Below are 19,604 nucleotides of genomic sequence, written 5' to 3' on the forward strand. Positions count from 1 at the left end.
CAGTTCCTGTGTTTGTAATAAAGTTGTCCCAGCTTCCCTATCCCTAAACACCCTGAGAAGAACCAGCCCCAGCACCATCTCCAGGCCCTCTCCACCTGCGTAGCAGTCACCACAGTTGCAGCAGCAGAAGAAGCTGGGAGAAGAAGCCACCGCTTGAGAGACTGAATCCAACACCACTGCTTTCTTTTTATATTTTATTAAGCGGGGAGATGTTGCATCCCGGAGTTTGGGTTTAGATTAGGGTTTTTAATTTATGTTCAAATAAGTCAAGTTCTGTAATCCCGCGTTTCCCCCGCGTTGTTCCCCCCCTGCGGTTTCTGGCCCCCTGCTGCTGGCTCTTACCCCTGTGCCGCTCCTGTAACCACCCTGCCGTCTGGCCCCGGGAAACCCCGTGCTGGCCACCCCAAGCCACAGGATCCCGCTCAGCCCGCGGCTCGGAGCCCGCCCCTGCAGGGTTCTCTAATGGTCGCTGTTGCTGGTGTCACCGCCACGGCAGCCGCCCCTATTGGGCGGCAGGCTGTGGATCCTCTCACCCCGCCCCTCCATAAAGCCCTATCCCGCCGGCAGTCAGGCGCCATTTTCTCCCATGCGAGTGCCGGGAGCGGTCGCGTCTTTCCATCGAACTGCGCCATACGTGACCAATAAACCGTTCCTGCCAAGCACGGAGTAAATGGACAAATTCCTTACCTCTTTGCCGAGTCCTTAGCGCACGGTAACAGAGGCTGGCCAGCCCACGCGCCCGAGACACGGAGCCGTGTCCGGGAACCTGCGGCAGCAAACCCCGGCAGCACGTGGAAGCTGCGCCACAGCCGGGCTCCCAAGAGCCGCGTGCAGCCGGGAAGAGCAAAAACCCACGCCACAACAGAGAACCAAAGGAGAAGCCTTGTGTAGATAACAGAAAACTGCCAGACAGAAATTAGCTAATATGTTGATTACTTAAGCTGGTTGTGTAATTAGAACTTAGGCGCATATAACATATAACCTTATATGGAAAAGACCATTACAGGGTCGTGGACTTTCATCGAGGAAGAAGAGAGGAGCCTTCCTCAAATGGCCACCAGAGAGTAGAAGACGACCCCCTAGCAACAGAGGGCGCAAGCGCAGAGTACACCCAGAGATACCACAGACACGGAAGAAAGAGAGTATAAAAAGACTGTGGGAATGGGGAAAGAGTGTGAGCCGTTTGCAGAGCGGGGACTCCCCGGCTGCACCCAGCGCTGTTTGCTTGCCATCGCTTTCTGTAATCAATAAATTTCTAACTGACTCTTGAAAGGCTGAACAAATTATTCGCCTCTATTTATAACACCACTCATGCCTGCCCAGTACAAGGGGTTGGTCTTTGCTCCCAGTGTGTTTGTCCTGCCGTGGGACACAATGGACTGTTGCCCAGATCCCTGAATCGCGGCCCCACCCCCCTCCCCCCCAGCTTCGGGAGAAGCAGCAGTGAAGCTGCTGCGGACCAAGCCAGTGTTCCCTCCCGCTGCCTCTGCCTCAGAGGGACAGAGCGGGGAAGCGGAGGGAATGGTGGGCTGGATGCAGGCTCTGAAACAAACAGGCTGTCCAGCACTGGGGTCTCAGCCACTGGATCGCATGGCGGAGTCACTGCTGATGAGTCAGCATCAGGCGGTGCTGCGACAGGAGCCGCTGCGCCCTGTGGGTGCTCCCTGCCAGCAGCGAGCGGGGTGGAGGGTGCAGTTTCCCCCGCAGCGTGGCACGCCGCCAGCCCAAGCGGAGCGGGAGGCGCGGTTTCAGCGGCGTCTCTCGGCGCTGTCGGCCGCGGCGGTGGGGCGGCTTCTCTCTGCCCCAGCGGCAGCGGGCTCGCTCCAAGCGGAACGGAGGGTGGGGCGAGAAGCAAGGCTGCTGCTGCCACTGGGACAGCGGGCGGGGCGGCGAACCCCGCTGTCGGCAGAGACGGAGCCCCCACGGGCAGCGGGGGCCGTGCCAGGGGATGGATCAAAGGCTCCATCACTGATCCTGGCAGTACTTGGGTGCGGGACCCATACATCTGCGCAGGCTCCATAGTTGATAGCAAAGGAGCCAGGAGGGCTGCAGCCCCCACTGCATCACTTGCCGCAGGCTGCACCGCCCCTCCCCCCAACTGCAGTCCGGAAAGGGGGGCCAGCAACGGCTGAATCAGCGAAGCCGTCTGCTCCACCAACGGACGGGCTCCGGGCCGTCGCGGCGAAGACGGGACAGCCCCCAGCAGGTCGTGCAGTGTCAGGTGTGCCGAAACCGATAGCTGCGACAAAGGCACCCCCGCCGCCGCCTGAAAGGCAGACGACATCACTGGCACCGCGCTCAAGGTAGAGTGCACCTGCGCAGCCGGTCGCAGCGCGGACTGCTGCTCAACCAGCAGCTGATCCGTCGGCAAAGCATATAGTGGCTGAACGTAATCACAGGGATGGGAATACATGGGCTTAGCATGAGTTCCCGGCAACATGTAAAGTCCGCGGGGCGTCCCAGCGTCTCTCGCAGCCCCGCTCTGTGCCGGGGCGGGGCTGGGCACCGCCCTGCCCGCCTGTTGCCCACTGATTCCCGAACCACCGCTGCATACCGAAACAGCATCCTCATTTCCAGAGAGCTCCCATTTGGAGTCACTGCTCCTCAGTGAAATGAACAGGGCTAATGCCTTCATTAATGTTCATCTCTTTATTAAAAAGATCAGCTAGGCAGGGAGCTCGACGCAGAGCTCGCCCCCGCAGTCATAGCTTTCCCAGGCGGCCGAAAGGAAGGAGGCGTGCAGAGTCTGTCACTGAAGTCCAGAGCAGCAGCTGTCCCATCTTCTTTTCTTTTGGCACACTGGTGGCCAGAGGGTGAGGAGGCGTGGCGTGCAGAGTCTGTTGCTGAAGTCCAGAACAACAGCTGTCCCCGCTCCTTCCGTGGTGGCAGCACCAGGGCTCTCTCTGTCTCTCTGTCTCCCTGCTTCTCACAGCCTAACCTAGTCTATTCTTTCTTAGGTGATGGTGTGATAAGTTAGAAAAGACTCTTTGTTCATCAGGACAAAAAGGGGAAAGCCTTGTGTAAATAACAGGAAGCCAAAGGGGAAGCCTTGTGTAGGTAACAGGATTTGAGCTGAGATGCATATAACATATAATCTTATATGGAAAAGACCATTACAGGGTCGTGGACTTTCATCGAGGAAGAAGAGAGGAGCCTTCCTCCAGCGACCACCAGAGAGTAGAAGACGACCCCCTAGCAACAGAGGGCGCAAGCGCAGAGTACATCCAGAGATACCGCGGACACGGAAGGAAGAGAGTATAAAAAGACTCTGGGGAGGGGGAAACGAGGCGAGCCGTTGGCGGAGCACTGACTCCCCGGCTGCACTCAGCGCTGTCTGCTTGCCATCGCTTGCTGTAATCAATAAATTTCTTATTGACCCTCGAAAGGCTGAACAAATTATTCGCCTCTATTTATAACAATCTGGTGCCGTGACTCTGATAAGGGCTATCCGTTGGAAGCTCCTCCCGGGGAGGCGCCCTCACTGCCTTGGCAGCGAGCCCCGCTCAGGAGTCTTCCTTCTGGGACCCTTACCGACAAACCCAAATTCGGTGGCAAGCAAAGAATAGCCGGCAACCCCTTAATCTTTGTGCACGAAGTCCCGGGCGAAGACACAGGACTGTGTAAGTACCTTTCAGTGGTCCTTCGGGGCTACTGAGGTTGCTCCATTCAAAGGGGAGCGGGGCCCGCTCAGTCAGGGTTGAGATCCCGGAGTGTAATGGGTAAGACATTTCTGCGAGACGACGTGAGTGTGGACCTCATAATAGTGCGTTTCCCACACCCGGTGACGGGCTGGGCCACGAATTGAGGGAAGCGTGGAGGTGTGTGTGTGTGAAGGCACTCCGGAAGATGGGACAGAGGAAAAGCAAGCCCTCTGGTCCCATGGGTGGGGGAAACCCTGTAAAGCTTCCCCATATTCCTCCAGATAGCCCATTAGGACTAATGATTAAAAGTTGGGACGCCTTCCCCACCAGGAAAGGAAAAGACAAGGTGAAAATGGTGCACTACTGCATAGAGGTGTGGGGAGGGAAACAAATAAGAGGGGACCATTTGTACTGGCCAGTGTTTGGCTCATTTGAGGATTGGATATGTCAGGCTTTAAATATTTACGTGAATTCTAAAGAGCCATTTAACCTAGAGGAGAGCGAGTATGCCTCCCTCTGGATAATGGGGGAAACTTGCCTCCCTCTGGATAATGGGGGAAACTCGTACTAAGTTGTTTGCACTTAGTACTAGGGAGAAAAAGAAAAGAGTGAAAGAGGATACAGACCTACCCGATTCCACCCCTCCACCCTACATACCTCCTCCCCCTCCATCACCTCCTCTACCACCAACCCCTCCCCCCCGTTCTCCTCCTCAGAATCTTTACCCACCCCTGCCTCCACATTTACCACAACATCCTGACCCCTCTGCCCCGGCACAAAACGACTCGGCAAAAGATGACTCAGAGGGGGATGGGTTGAACGCTGAGCTCCAGGGAAATAACCAGCGGGTAACTAGAAGCCAGATTAGGAAAAGGCGAGAGGAAATGGGATTGTTCCCACTCCGAGAAGCAGGAATGGGGATGGTCCTTAACCCTAATGCAGGGCAACCGGGGCAACCTGCTCAAATCTTAGGAGTTGGATATGTGTCTGTACCCTTGAACTCGGGAGATGTGAGGGAGTTCAAAAAGGAAATGGGACATCTCTTAGAGGACCCCCTTGGAGTTGCCGAAAGATTAGACCAATTTCTGGGTCCGAACGTTTATACTTGGGATGAGATGCAATCTATTTTAGGTATATTATTTACCTCAGAGGAAAGGAGGATGATTAGAGATGTAGGGATGAGAATATGGGATGATGAACACCAACAAGGGCCCCTCGCAGACACCAAGTGGCCTATGCAACGCCCTGACTGGAACAACCAGGATCCGCAACACAGAGCCCATATGGTGGATTTGCGGAATATTATAATACAAGGAATAAGAAGATCTGTCCCTCGAGGACAGAATATTCACAGGGCTTTTCAAGAACAGCAAAAAAAGGATGAAGACCCCACAGAATGGTTGGAAAGACTGAGAAAAATCTTTCAGTTATACTCTGGAGTGGACCCTGATACCCCAGTAGGGGAGGCCCTGCTAAAGACACAGTTTGTAGCGAACTCATGGGTGGACATTCGGAAGAAGTTAGAAAAATTGGAGGATTGGCAAGGAAGAGGATTGGATGAATTATTGCGAGAGGCGCAGAAAGTTTATGTAAGGAGGGAGGATGAAGCTCATTAAAAGCAAGTTAGGATGATGGTAGCGGCAGTTCGGGAAGGGCAGAAAACTGCCCCCCCTTTACAGAAGGGGGCAGCCGTGCAGGGAAATAAGCGAATTCCAAAGCAGACTGATGGGATTGATGAGAGGAAGGAGGAGAGAGGAATTTCCTGCTTTTACTGTGGGAGGAGGGGTCACATTAGGCGGGAATGCCGACAAAGGACGGCTGATGAAAAACAGTTTCAGGAAGACTAGGGGTGTCAGGGGCTCTATCTGCTGGGGACAAGAGAAAGAACGGAGCCCCTGGTAAAGCTAAAAATAGGTCCCCAGCAGCAAGAATACGAGTTCCTTGTGGACTCGGGGGCGGAAAAATCAACCGTCCAGACCCTTCCCCGGGGGTGTAAAACTTCATCTGACACAGTACAGGTAATTGGGGCAAAAGGGGAGCCTTTTGGAGTACCTGTGATAAAAGATGTCTTTTTGGAGACTGATTATAAGTTGGGGGAGGGATCCTTTTTATTAGTTCCCGAGGCGGATTATAATCTACTCGGACGGGACTTGGTGATTGAATTAGGAATAGGAGTGGAAGTAATAGAAGAGAAATTGAGCGTAAAACTGTGTCCCCTGAGGACCGTGGATGAAGCTGAAATCAATCCGGAAGTGTGGTACACCCCCGATACTGTAGGAAGGTTGAATACTGAACCTTTTAAAGTAACCATCCGGGACCCTGAAAGACCCGTGAGAATAAAGCAATACCCTCTGTCTAAAGAAGGGAAACAAGGGTTAAAACCCGAAATTGAGAGACTCTTAAAACAAGGTCTCCTCGAACCATGTATGTCTCCTTTTAACACACCCATCTTACCCGTAAAGAAACCAAATGGTAGTTACAGGCTAGTTCATGACTTAAGAGAAATTAATAAAAGAACTGTTGAAAGATTTCCCGTAGTAGCTAACCCATATACACTTTTAAGTTAATTAGGCCCTGAAAATAAATGGTACAGTGTAATAGACTTAAAAGACGCCTTCTGGGCCTGCCCTCTTAAAGAAGCCTCCAGAGATTATTTTGCCTTTGAATGGGAAGACCTGGATAGACATTGAAAGCAACAATTAAGATGGACTGTCCTCCCTCAGGGGTTTACAGAATCCCCTAATTTATTTGGACAAGCATTAGAACAAATATTGGCAGATTATTCCTTAGGTGAAAGAACAGCATTGGTACAATATGTAGATGATTTATTAATCGCAGGCAAGGAGGAGGAAATAGTAAGAAAGGAAAGCATAAAGCTACTAAACTTCCTGAGTTTGAAAGGACTTAAGGTTTCAAAGTCTAAGCTACAGTTTGTAGAGGAAGAAGTTAAATACTTGGGACATATGTTAACCAAAGGAACTAAGAAATTGGATGCTGAAAGGGTCCAAGGTATACTCTCATTACAAGCCCCACAGAATAAGAGACAGATACGGCAGTTGTTAGGACTTTTTGGTTACTGTCGACAGTGGATAGTAAACTTTAGTGGGAAAGTTAAATTTCTGTATGAAAAATTAACTAAGAAAGGATTACTCAAGTGGACACCTGAGGATGAGGACCGACTAAAAGCCCTAAAGGTTGAATTGGTAAATGCACCAGTCCTCAGTCTCCCTGATCTAAAAAGACCATTTTTCCTATTTATTAATGTGGAAGAGGGAACTGCATATGGGGTGCTGGCCCAGGACTGGGCCGGGAACAAAAAACCAGTGTTGTATCTCCCAAAACTTTTAGACCCCGTTAGTAGAGGGTGGCCCACCTGCTTACAAGTAATAGTAGCTGCTGCACTCTTAGTAGAAGAAGCAGGGAAAATAACCTTTGGAAGTGAGCTGCGGGTCTTATCCCCTCATAACATTCGGGAAGTCTTGCAACAAAAAGCTGAAAAATGGATAACAGATGCCAGGCTGCTAAAATATGAGGGCATCCTAATATCATCCCCTAAATTAACTATAGAAACTCCCAGTTTAAAAAATCCTGCTCAATTCCTATATGGGGAACCAACTACTGAACTGGCACATGATTGCCTCCAACAAATTGAGGAACAAACCAAAATACGACCAGATTTGGAAGAAGAAGAACTAGCCTCAGGGGCCCGGTTATATGTGGATATATCCTCTCGGGTTGTTGAGGGGAAGAGGAAATCCGGATACGCTGTGGTGGATGGAAAAACCTTCAGGATAATAGAATCTGACCCCCTTAGCCCTAGCTGGTCAGCACAAGCATGTGAACTATATGCAGTACTCAGAGCATTAGAATTGTTAAAAGGAAAATCCAGAACCATCTACACTGATTCTAAATATGCTTATGGGGTAGTACACACTTTTGGTAAAATTTGGGAAGAGAGAGGATTAATTAACTCACAAGGAAAGGGGTTAATACATGAGGAGCTAATCCGACGAGTTTTACAAGCCCTCAGATATCCAGAAAATATAGCAGTTGTGCATGTCCGTGGCCATCAAACAGGAATAGGAGCCTCCATTAGGGGAAACAATTTAGCTGATCAAGAAGCCAAGAAAGCTGCGCTACTGACTTCAAAACATAAGATTAAAGTTACACAAAGGGAGGATTGCTCCGCTTGTGGGGATGATTTAGGAACAACACCACGTTGGTCAGGTTGGAAAACATTTGGAGATGATTCTATCAGATGTGTTTGTGGTAACCCCCAAAAGAAACATTGCTGGTATAATGGCTCAAAGAAATATTTATTAACATTCACAGTACAAGAAAAAGAAAAATTAGACCAATTGGGAATACGGGAAAAAGAGGAAGGCAAGTGGGTATTACCCGATGGTCGAGAAGTACTCCCGAAAGGAGTAGCCATGAGAATCCTGCAGGCTATACATGATAAAACCCATTGGGGCACCCAGGCCTTAGTCAATCAGTTTGCTATCAAATACATGTGTATAGGGATCTATACTCTGGCTAAACAGGTAACCCAACGCTGCCTGACCTGTCAAAAGGTAAACAAGCAGCAACAGAGAGACCAATGGGTGGGAGAGAGTTAGCACAAAGACCTTTCTCTCATATACAAGTGGACTTTACTGAAATACCCAAAACAGGGAGATACAAGTGTTGCTTTTCGTTCTTTTCTTCTCTCTCCGACTTCCTTGTTTTCGCCCGGCGACTATTTCCCGGAGCGCTGGCCAGGCGCTTCTGGGAGCCGCCGGAGAGAGAGAGAAGCAGCAAACACCTTTGTGGGTTCGTCTGATACGGACAGAGTTGTTTAGAGAGCGCGAGCAAGACCAGGATAAAGAGACTCAAGAGATTGGACACTTGTTGTGCAGTCCAAAGTAGGTTGTATTTGCCCGATCGCCGCACATACAAGTGACCCCGATCAGGGGTCCAGACAAAGGTTTTATAGGGGGAAAATAAGAGATAAGGTGAGACCAATAGAACAATGCCCAGTGTGAATACATTATAGGTAAAATCCAATGGGAATAACTTCAGGGGGAAGGATGAATGCACGTAAAAATACAGAATAGAAACTCCAGCTTTAGGTCTAGGAAATAGAAACTCCCATCTCAAATTCACAAAGCCCTTTTGCTCCGTTTGCGTAGCTGCGCACTGCAACATCTCCCTCTTTTTTTGTTTAATAAAATGAACGGAGCTTTGGGGGAAGGAGAAACTGTGGCTATCAAACTGCAGTGTTGTTTTGTTTTCCATCTTCCCACCATTCTCCTCCTGTGGAGGCACCAGCAACTACAACAGGTGCGGAGGCTGCAAACCTGGAGGAAGCAATGCTAAAAATGATTCGCTTGAGAATCCCAAATGATAGCAAAACTAAAAAGATTGCGACTACAAAAGAACAAATGTCCTTTAGAAGGGACAACACCCACCCAGAAAGATCCCAGCCCTTAAACATGCCCTTGAACCAGTCCTCATTCTCCTGCTTCACGCTGCCAATGAGGTTTCTCATCTCCTGGATGGACGATTGAACACTTTGGCCTTTTGATGACAAATTAAAGCCACACAATCCCTCAAATTCTTTGCATCCATGCCCATGTGCCAACAACAGGAAATCGATAGCTGCCCTGTTTTGCAGGGTGGCTTTCCTGGTAATTTCCTCGTCTGCAAGCAAGTCACTCAAGGCTGCCGATGTTAAACTTGCCTGCTTCGTCACCCAGCATTCCAAATTGCCTAATTCACTCAATGCTTTGTCTGCCGCTACCCATGGTAGGAACACAGAGACGGCAACCCTTTTCGATTTTGCCCAATGGTAAATTTCAGCATCACAATGTTCATCAAATTGACTTGCACTCCGTTTAGTAATTTTTGTTTCACCTTTTGTTTGCCCGATTGGAATTTGAGTCTTGTTGGGGGAAGCAAGGGAAAGACGCCCCAGAGTGCATGGACCTCCAACCAGACGAGAAGGGATTCCTGGATATGCTCTATCCCCACAGATGAAAAACATTCCCTTTCCCAGCTTGCGGGGATAGAAATCCGTGGTGCTAGGGACCTCTAAAACAGCAACAGCTGTGCACCATTGGCTTGCTCTGAATTCCATCTTGTATTGTCTGACCTGTGCATACTGTTTTATTTCTTTATCTGGTGAAAAATTAAATTGAACGCAAAATTCAGCTTTTGTGGAGCCCAGTAGTTCTAATTCCTGGGGCTCCCCATCAGCAGCGGGCAAGTCTAGAACAAACTTTTGCCACAGGAGCAGGGGATTCTGAACAGGTATTTTAACACGTTCTACAACATCCTTGTGCTTGTAGAACTCTGCCCAGATATTCAGGGGATTGTTTTCATTCAACTCAGTTTGCAAATGGATCAAAGACTTTGGAAATTCTTGCCCCTTGCTTGGAATCCCTACCAGGCATGTGGACATTGGATTTTCTGCTGAGGCAGTGGCTAAACACAGGTGTTCTTGTTTCAAGGCTTGGGCAAGGGTGACCCACACATTTTTTCGTGGCTGAGGGACGATCCATGCATCCCCTGTGGACAGGTAGAAGGTCATTTTCTGGAGCCAAACGAGGAGCAGGAACGTAGAAATTGACATCCTGCTAGTCTGAAAGAAAAATGAAACCATACAACAAGGTAAACTAACTATAAAAATTCTGCCAGTATAAAGGAAAAACAGGAATTAGGGTTCTCTTCCTCCCTTGCGGCGTTTCCTGTTTGACGCAACGGCGTCATCTGTGGGATCTTCTGAAGCATCGGGGGGGTTACTTTGTGTTGGACTCCCTCCCCGTCCAGGAGTGTAGGTTTTGACCCATTTCTTAGGAATCCACCTGAGACCGGAGGGTGTGGACACGCACGTATACCCCCGTCCCCAAGTGATGAGCTGGTGTGGACCCTGGATTTCTCCAGAGTCTGGATCCCTAATTATCACTGAAGGTCTCTCGTCAGGCTTGAGCTGTTGATGTTGTTTAAAATGTCGCAGGACTGGCGGCTCAGGACTATCAAAAGAACAATTTAAAAAGTTAATAGTAAAAAGAGCTTTACAGAGCCTGAGTTGTGGAGAAACCACTTGGATATCTCCCCGCTGGCGAAGGAGGACCTTTTTCAAGGTCTGATGTGTTCTTTCTATCACAGCCTGGCCTGTGGGGGAGTGTGGAATTCCAGTCCGATGATTCACCCCCCATTCCTGTAAAAACTCACCGAACGCCTTTGAAATATAAGCTGGGCCATTATCAGTTTTGATAGTGGTGGGGACCCCCAAGGTCGCAAATGCTTGCATGAGGTGTTTTTTTGCATCTGCGGCCTTTTGTCCTCCGTGGGCCGAGGCAAAAACTGCTCCGGAGAAGGTGTCTACTGAAACATGGACATGTTGAAATCTCCCGAACTCTGGAATGTGAGTAATGTCAGTTTGCCACAATTCACAACTGCGGAGTCCCCTTGGGTTCACTCCCGAACTCAGGGCTGGTAGAGTGGACTCCTGACACTCGGGGCAAGCAGCCACAATTGCCTTGGCTTGGTCACACCGCAGGTTGAATTGGCGGACCTGATCTGGTGCATTCTGATGGAACAATTGATGGCTTAGTTTGGCCTGTTCTAAAATGTTTGGCTGGCCAGCCAGCTGTACAGGAGCGGCCAAAGCATCTGCCCTGCGGTTGCCTTCTGCGATAAAACCTGGGAGGTCAGTGTGTGATCGCACGTGCATTATGAAAAAAGGCTGCTCTCAGTAGGAAACTAGATGGATCAATTTCGAGAGTAAACTAAATATTGCTGGATTGGAAACTTCCTTGAGCACTGCATGTTCTGCTCTGGACACAACACCTGCTACATATGCTGAATCTGTAACTATGTTAATTGGTTCTGAAAACCTCTCAAAGGCCCTGACTACAGCGTCCAGCTCAGCAACTTGTGGGGAACCTTCTACAACCTTTACATCAGCTTCCCACTGCTGAGTCTGTGGGTCCTTCCATATGATCACAGACTTGTGGGACCCTCCTGACGCGTCGGTAAAAATAGTCAGTGCCTTCAGTGGTTCACTGCTCTGAATGCTTTTTGGAATCAATTCAAACTGTATTTCAAACAGTCTGTGACCTGGATGGTTAATGGAAATTTGTCCGGTATAGCTGTCTAAGGAAAACTGTAAGTTTTCATTTATCTGGAGCAGATACTCAAGTGTTTCCTTTGAGAGTCTCCCCGTAGATATTCTAATAGGGAGATGAATGCACATGAAATCACACCCTGCCAACACCCGCAGGCGAGCCCTGGCCCTCATGATCAGCTGGGCCATCAACTCTTGTGGCTTGGTGATACTTTTGGACAACTGATGACCCAGGAACACCCACTCTATCATTAAGTGAGGATCCTTTTGGTCTGTGTCCCACTGGAAAATCAACCCATGCAGGTGTGGCAACTTACCAAGGATGATAAATCGAAAGGGCAGGCCCTCGCGGCATCTGTGGGCCTGTCTGTCTGCCAGGGTGGACTGAATTCTCTCCAAGGCAGCCCTGGCCTCTTGGGTCAGAGCTCTCGGGGAGTCTAACTCTTCTCCCCCTTTCAATAAATTGAAAATGGGGGATAAATCTCCCGTGGTGAGCCCCAACCAGGGTCTGACCCAGTTCAAAGACCGACACAACTGGTGGAGGTCCCGTAGTGTCTATGGGTTGTCATTTATCATTGGCCTTTGGGGCGTGATGGTCCTGTTGCTAATGTCAAGGCCCAGATATTTCCAAGGCGGCAGGTGTTGCACCTTTTCCTTCTGCAACTCAAATCCAACTTCCGACAAGGCTGTGATAGTGTCCTCCAATGCCTCTGCAAGTACATTGTCACTGTTAGCACAGACAAGGACATCATCCATGTAATGATAAAGAATGCAGTCTTCCCACTTGGCATGCACTGGGGATAGAACTTTGTCAACGTACCACTGGCAAATGGTAGGAGAGCATTTGAGGCCCTGAGGTAGGACTTTCCAGTGGTAGCGTTTCATGGGAGCCTCTCTGTTTATGGAAGGTACAGAGAAGGCGAAGCATGTTGCATCGTCTGGGTGCAGGGGAATTTGAAAGAAGCAATCTTTGATGTCTATCACTGCCAATTTCCAATCTTGGGGGAGCATAGATGGAGAAGGCATCCCTGGTTGAAGAGCTCCCAAATCTTCAATTACGTTATTAATTTTTCTGAGATCGTGGAGGAGTCGCCACTTGTCTGTCCCCGGTTTCTTAATCACAAAAAACGGCGAATTCCAAGGGCTGTTGGTTTCCACTATATGTCCCTTCACTAATTCATTCTTCACAATCTGAGTGAGCGCTCTTAGCTTTTCTGTATGCAACGGCCACTGCTCTACCCAAACGGGTGTATCTGTGAGCCACTTGAGTTTTTGGGTAGGGCGCTCTTCAGTGGCCGCACCTAAAAACCCTGGGGGGTTGGCAGTTCTAATTTTGCCCCCCATTGAGTCAGAGCATCCCTTCCCCAGAGAGTAAACTTTGAATCCAAAACGAACGGGCGCAGAGATGCTAACTGCCCATTCGGCCCCTCCATTTGGACTGTGTTCCTAGACTGCTGTGCCAATTGTGGACCTCCCACACCTAAAACTGGGTTGCCCACACTTTCAAGCTCCCATTGTTGAGGCCATTTGTGTGAGGGAATGACTGTTACATCTGCCCCCGTGTCCATCATCCCCTGAAGTTGGATGGAATGCCCCTCGCTCTTAAGGCCACACCACACGAGGGGCTTCTCCTCTCCCAGCGTCTCGGTGTAGAAGACTGACAGGTCTAGATCATCACACAAAAGCTGAGGCACTGGAATTGCCTGGGCAATGATCTGTCCCTGTGACAGGAAGAGAGGGGGGTGGACACAACGTGCCATGAGATAGAAGGTCCTAGGATCAAGTGAAAGGATGGCAGGAGGGATCTCTATCTCTTGTGGGGTGTACTTTGTGTCACCAATGACAAGGTACTTGCAGTTTAGTAGATCATTCCTTCTGCGAGTTTCGCAGTCCTGAATGCGGGGCAACAGTTCTGCTGTTGCTATGATGAAATGCCATTCCTGGTTAGAGAAATGAATGGGTTCAGTGAGTCACAACCAGTAAGGTTCAATTTTGTCAGTGGTGTAAACCTGGCTGCTGACACTAGGCACAATGCGGTGTACAGCTGCCTTAGCACAAACGCTTTGACCCACCCCATTTGTGTCATCGCGCGGGGTGGATCCGCGCTCCCCAATTAGTTTTTTTTCTGGTTGGAGACTTCTTCCCCTCCCACCCTCCCCCCCCGGGGAGGTGCTTTCCCCCGAAAAGGGCTTTGGCTGATGAAGTGGCCTTCCTGATTACAGTAAAAACACCTGCGTTTGGGTGGAGGAGGTCTCGATGGTAGAGTTTTTGGGGTTGCCGATGTTGGAGCAACCACCTTCTCTCGAGGCCTGTTCACTAAGTCCTCTGCTATCAGTGTGGCTTTTCCTGTGCACTCCTCGATGAGCTGATCCAGCGTAGGTGGAGGTGACGCTGGAAGAGCCATGATGACTCGCTGACAGGCATCATTGGCATTTGTGGTGACAATTTCAAACGTGAGTTCGTCTCGTGCTTCTTGCCCTTCCACCTTTTTCTCGACTGTGTCTCTCACTCGATCAACAAAATCCAGGAATGGCTCTGAAACAGACTGCTTGAGAGCAATATAAGGTATTATAGGTTCTTTTGAGGACATACTAATAAATGCCCGTTCTGCTGCGTCTTTTGTGAGATCTAACACTGGTTTTGGAATCCCTGCTGCCTGCTTTTGGGCTTGATTCCAATCTTTTTCACCCACAAGATGTTCGAGGGTGATCTCATCATCCTCTATATCTGTTGCATAATCGGGACTCTGCAAAATTTCTGGAAGAAGGTCTCCTGCAAACCTTTTCCAAGTTCTTTCCCACATTCTGTATTCTGATGGAGGGAGCAAGCAACTGAACAAGCGCTTTAAATCAGTGGGAACTAAGGTGTTAGAATTGAAAGTTGCTTTTAACATGCTCTTAAAAAACTCACTTTTTTGCCCAAATTCACATTTTGTTTTGCAGAGTTCCTTTATGCTTTCGTATGAAAGTGGTTCCCATCTGGGGTTTTGCCCTCTCGCGTTGTACAACACTGGCGCGAGAAACAAGGAGTTTGAATCTCTGCCTGCTTTCTGTTTCCCGGCTTCGGCCTCCCCACCTTTCCCTTCGCCATGGGAACCAGAGGCCGGGCCCTGGGAAACAGGAGGAGCAGGGGCAGGGTCCGGAGGCTCGGGGGTGGAGGTTTGTGGGGGAGTTTCTGAGGTGGGTGATGCTGTGTGGAGCGGGGCGGGATTGGGGGATGCAACCTCGAGGGGTGGAGCTGAAGGAACCACCTGGAGGGGCGGTGCTGTGGGCGGAGGCCTGCAGTAGCATTTTGGAGGGGTTTGGTCTGTCGCAAGAGAGGAGGAGGAGGGGTCAGGACAAAGGGAAGGAAGGTCAGGGACTGGTGGTGGGGGGGGGGTACCTGGGAAGAAGAAGTTCCCGCCGCGCTTCTTTGTCCATCTTGTGATGAGACAAAGACCCCCGCCACGCGGTCGCCGCCATCTTGTGGCCGTTCGTCCCGTGGGGGGTGAGGAAAGGGGTTAGAAGGAGTACAGAAGTTTTGGGAACAGCAACAACTCTGGAAAGAAGCAGAAGGTTTAGGAACAGAAGTATCAACAGAGCGATTAGCATTTTCAGACTGTGGGGGTCGGGGAGACGGGGGAACTAAAGCAGATGGACTCTTTTCAGTTTCCCATGTTTCCCGACTGTCTGCACCCTCTTTAACAATGTCATAAACTAACAAAAAGATCCTCATGAAACCTTTTTTCACTGAAGGATCCCCCTTCTTGGTGCCTTCTCTTAAAACTGTGCCAACCCCCTTCCAGAAGACTTTCTGCCTCACATCCTGAGCTGAGACGTTTGGAAACTTTAAAGTCAACCACTTTATAAACTTTTTCACAAATCTTTTAGAAAAACTTTCTCCTGACTCTGTCAGGGTTACTTTTACTTGGTAATAAATCTCTTTTTGCTGCTTGGACAACTTCCCACCCATGTTGCCCATCAGCAAGCCTCACCCACCTGCTGCTGAAAAAACAGAGAAAAAAAAACTAAAAAAGTCTAAAACCCGACGGCGGCTACCCCGCACGCAGCGCGCATGCGTGCCCTCTCCCTCCGCGGGAACAGGGGTTGCCTCCACCCAGATCCACTAACCGAGGCCTTCCCGCGTTAGTATAGAATCTTACCGATCCGTCGACCCTTAGAAAACAAAAAACAGCAGCGGTTCCCGGTCTGAAGACATCTTCTGGGGTGTGCAGAAGTTGCGTCCTCGGTCCGCTGGAAACCCGGAAGCCGGCAGGAGTCAGAGGAGTTTCTCAGCGGCGATAGGTCTGCGGAGCTGAGCGGAGGGAGCGGAAGCCGCCTCGGACTCGCTGGGGTCCAATCAGCTTTTCCCGCCGGGCGGACTCTGGCGGCTCAATGGTGGCGGCGCCAGTAGCTGTGTCTCCTGCGTCTGGAAAAGCCCCAAACCAGAGCGCTATCTGCCGCGCTATGAAAACAGTTCCCGCATCAAAGCCACACGTTCGGGCGCCACTTGTTGCTTTTCGTTCTTTTCTTCTCTCTCCGACTTCCTTGTTTTCGCCCGGATACTCTTTCTTGGAGCGCTGGCCAGGCGCTTCCGGGAGCCGCCGGAGAGAGAGAGAAGCAGCAAACACCTTTGTGGGTTCGTCTGATACGGACAGAGTTGTTTAGCGAGCGCGAGCAAGACCAGGATAAAGAGACTCAAGAGACTGGACACTTGTTGTGCAGTCCAAAGTAGGTTGCATTTGCCCGATCGCCGCACGTACAAGTGACCCCGATCAGGGGTCCAGACAAAGGTGTTATAGGGGGAAAATAAGAGATAAGGTGAGACCAATAGAACAATGCCCAGTGTGAATACATTATAGGTAAAATCCAATGGGAATAACTCCAGGGGGAAGGATGAATACATGTAAAAATACAGAATAGAAACTCCAGCTTTAGGTCTAGGAAATAGAAACTCCCATCTCAAATTCACAAAGCCCTTTTTCTCCGTTTGCATAGCTGCGCACTGCAACATACAAGTACTTGTTGGTATTAATAGATCATTTGACACACTATGTAGAAGCATCCCCCACCGCCAGAGCAACATCTCATGTGGTAGTTAAGATACTTTTAGAACAAATCATACCTAGATGCGGGATGATAGAGATCTTAGATTCTGATAAAGGCCCCCATTTCACTTCAAAAATAGCAAAAGATGTTCTCACCGCCCTCGGGACCCAGTGGAAGTACCATACCCCATGGCACCCGCAAAGTTCCGGGAGAGTGGAGCGGATGAATGGGGAAATTAAGAAACAGTTAACTAAATTAATGCTAGAGACAAAGATGTCCTGGGTTAAGTGTTTGCCCTTGGCTCTATTAAATATCCGCACTCAACCCCGCACTGATGTGGGCATATTCCCTTTTGAAATGCTATTCGGAATGCCCTATGACATGGAAGCCCCTGTAGATCACCCTTGTTTGAAAGATTCTCAGATCAATACCTATATTGTGCAAATTATGAACAGAAGGAGAGAATTGAGGGAAAAGGGGCTGTTAACTCAGAGACCTCCGTTAGACCTGACAATACATAAGATTAAACCTGGAGATCAAGTACTCATTAAATCGTGGAAAGAAAATTCTTTAACACCTCATTGGTAAGGCCCCTTTGTTGTTTTACTCACCACAGAGACTGCAATTCGGACCGCCGAGAAGGGATGGACCCACGCAAGCCGAGTTAAAGGACCGATCACTACGGCTGACCATTGGAGAGTAACGAGCCAACCCGAAAACCTGAAGGTCACCTTGAAGAAGAACTAACGGACTCAGTGTGGGTAATCCAAATAGACCAAGAAGGGGAACAGAAAGGAGACACTTACCCCTTGGCTGATGATTATAGAATAGTATGTAAAGAAATGTTATTCTTTTATGTGCCCTGTTTGTAAAACTTGCCAAGAACGGTGGTGGGTCCATTGTTGCAAAGGAAAGCCACCTACTGGGATCTGCTCCAGCCACTATGAGCTAGAGCGAGGATTAGCAAGAATCATATTAGAGTTAAGGGAATTGAAGAATAAGTGGGTGAGGCTCAAATTCAAGGGAGGTGGAAGGTTTACAGAGAAGGGGTTAACCCTGAGAACTCTTGTTTCCACCTGAATGAACCTGCCCCCTTTGTTGCCCATATTGTAAACCAGTGTTGTCGGAAAAAAAAAAAAAAAAAACCAAAAAAAAACTGAGAGAAGTCCCATGTGACTTATCCCCGGTCAAGGATAAGAACTGGGAGCAGTATAAAGTGAGAAGGGGAAAAGGGAATGGATGCGCTGGAGAGTACTGCTGCTGCCGAGAAGATGGTAATCCCTGCAGCTCGAAGCACCCGAGTCGGCAGGCGAGGCAGAGGGGAAAGAACCAGGCTCTTCCCAATCCCAAGTGGAATAATACAGAAATACTCCCGACTGGGTATTGATAATCTCCCCAAAGGTACCGACTCAACCACCCCAGGCAGACACAAAGGGCAACAAGCTAAAAGGGGAATAGTAGGGAATTATGAGTTAAGTGCAAAAACAGGACTCCATCCTCCTTGGCAAGTTATCATTATAGTAACTCTGATTATGTTATTGCCAGGAGGATATTCTCAATTTTCACATCAACCCTTTAAATGGATACTAACCCGAGTAGATGGGAAGGAAATTCAAACTCTGATTTCATCCGGATCTCCTAGTTTTACATCGTCACTATGTACGTTTGCCCCCATCGAACCATGTGTAAATAAAATAGGTTTCTATATGTGTCCAGCATCAAATCCAGGAAAGGGATATTGCAATTATCCCGGGGAATACTTCTGTGGGCATTGGGGCTATGAAACAATAGCATCAGATTGGTCAGTAGAAGGAGATCAATGGCTTACTGTTTCTTGGGGACCCTACGGCTGTAAAGCTCCACAGAAGGACTGGTCGGGCGGCATAGTCAATCAGGGGAATTGTCAAATTGTGTATCTGAATGTAACTAAACCATCAGATCCAGGATGGACAGTGGGACGGACGTGAGGTTTTCGGTACGTGGAACCCGGTAAGGACAGAGGCAACATGTTCACCATAAAGAAAGAGCCGATCTCACCAGATACCCGACCAGTAGGCCCTAACCCGGTAATAGCTAAAGATAGAGAGCCAAGTTATGTTGAAATAATCAGTAATCAGAATAACGCAGGAACAGGAAACTCAACGGTTGTTACCCAGACAATACCACCCCCTAGCGAGGATTCTCGATTTAACACCCTTTGGAAGCTGGTAGAAAGAGTGTACCGGGTCTTGAATGTAACTAACCCCCGGCTTACAGAGCATTGTTGGCTTTGTTTTGATGTTAAACCCCCATTTTATGAAGCTATTGGAATATCAGAAAAGGCAAGACATGCAAATGGCAGTAACCCCCCTTCATGTAATTGGAAAGATTCGCGGGGGCAAGGAATCACATTGGCTTCAATAACAGGGAAGGGGAGATGCATTGGCCAAGTGCCCCAGCACATGGAATTCCTGTGCGAAATAATAACTACAGCAAAACGAGAGGACAAGCCAGCCAAGTGGTTACTCCCTGCTAAGAACACAAAGTGGATCTGTGCAAAAGGAGGACTCACACCCTGCATCTCCCTGGAAATTTTCAATGAGACCTCAGATTACTGCATACAAGTTGTCATAATCCCAAAAATTATCTATCACCCCCAAGACTATGTATATAACCTACAAACTACCCCAGCACACCATCTACAAAAACGAGAACCTTTTACTGCACTTACAGTAGCTGCTTTAATACTCATGCGGGGAGCTGGTGTAAGCACGGGAGTGGCCTCCTTAGTAAAACAAACGAAAGAATTTCACTCTCTAAGAGTAGCAGTGGATGAGGACTTAGAGC

Source organism: Vidua chalybeata (genome assembly GCF_026979565.1).
Source record: "Vidua chalybeata isolate OUT-0048 chromosome W unlocalized genomic scaffold, bVidCha1 merged haplotype SUPER_W_unloc_10, whole genome shotgun sequence".
Classification (NCBI taxonomy): Eukaryota; Metazoa; Chordata; class Aves; order Passeriformes; family Viduidae; genus Vidua; species Vidua chalybeata.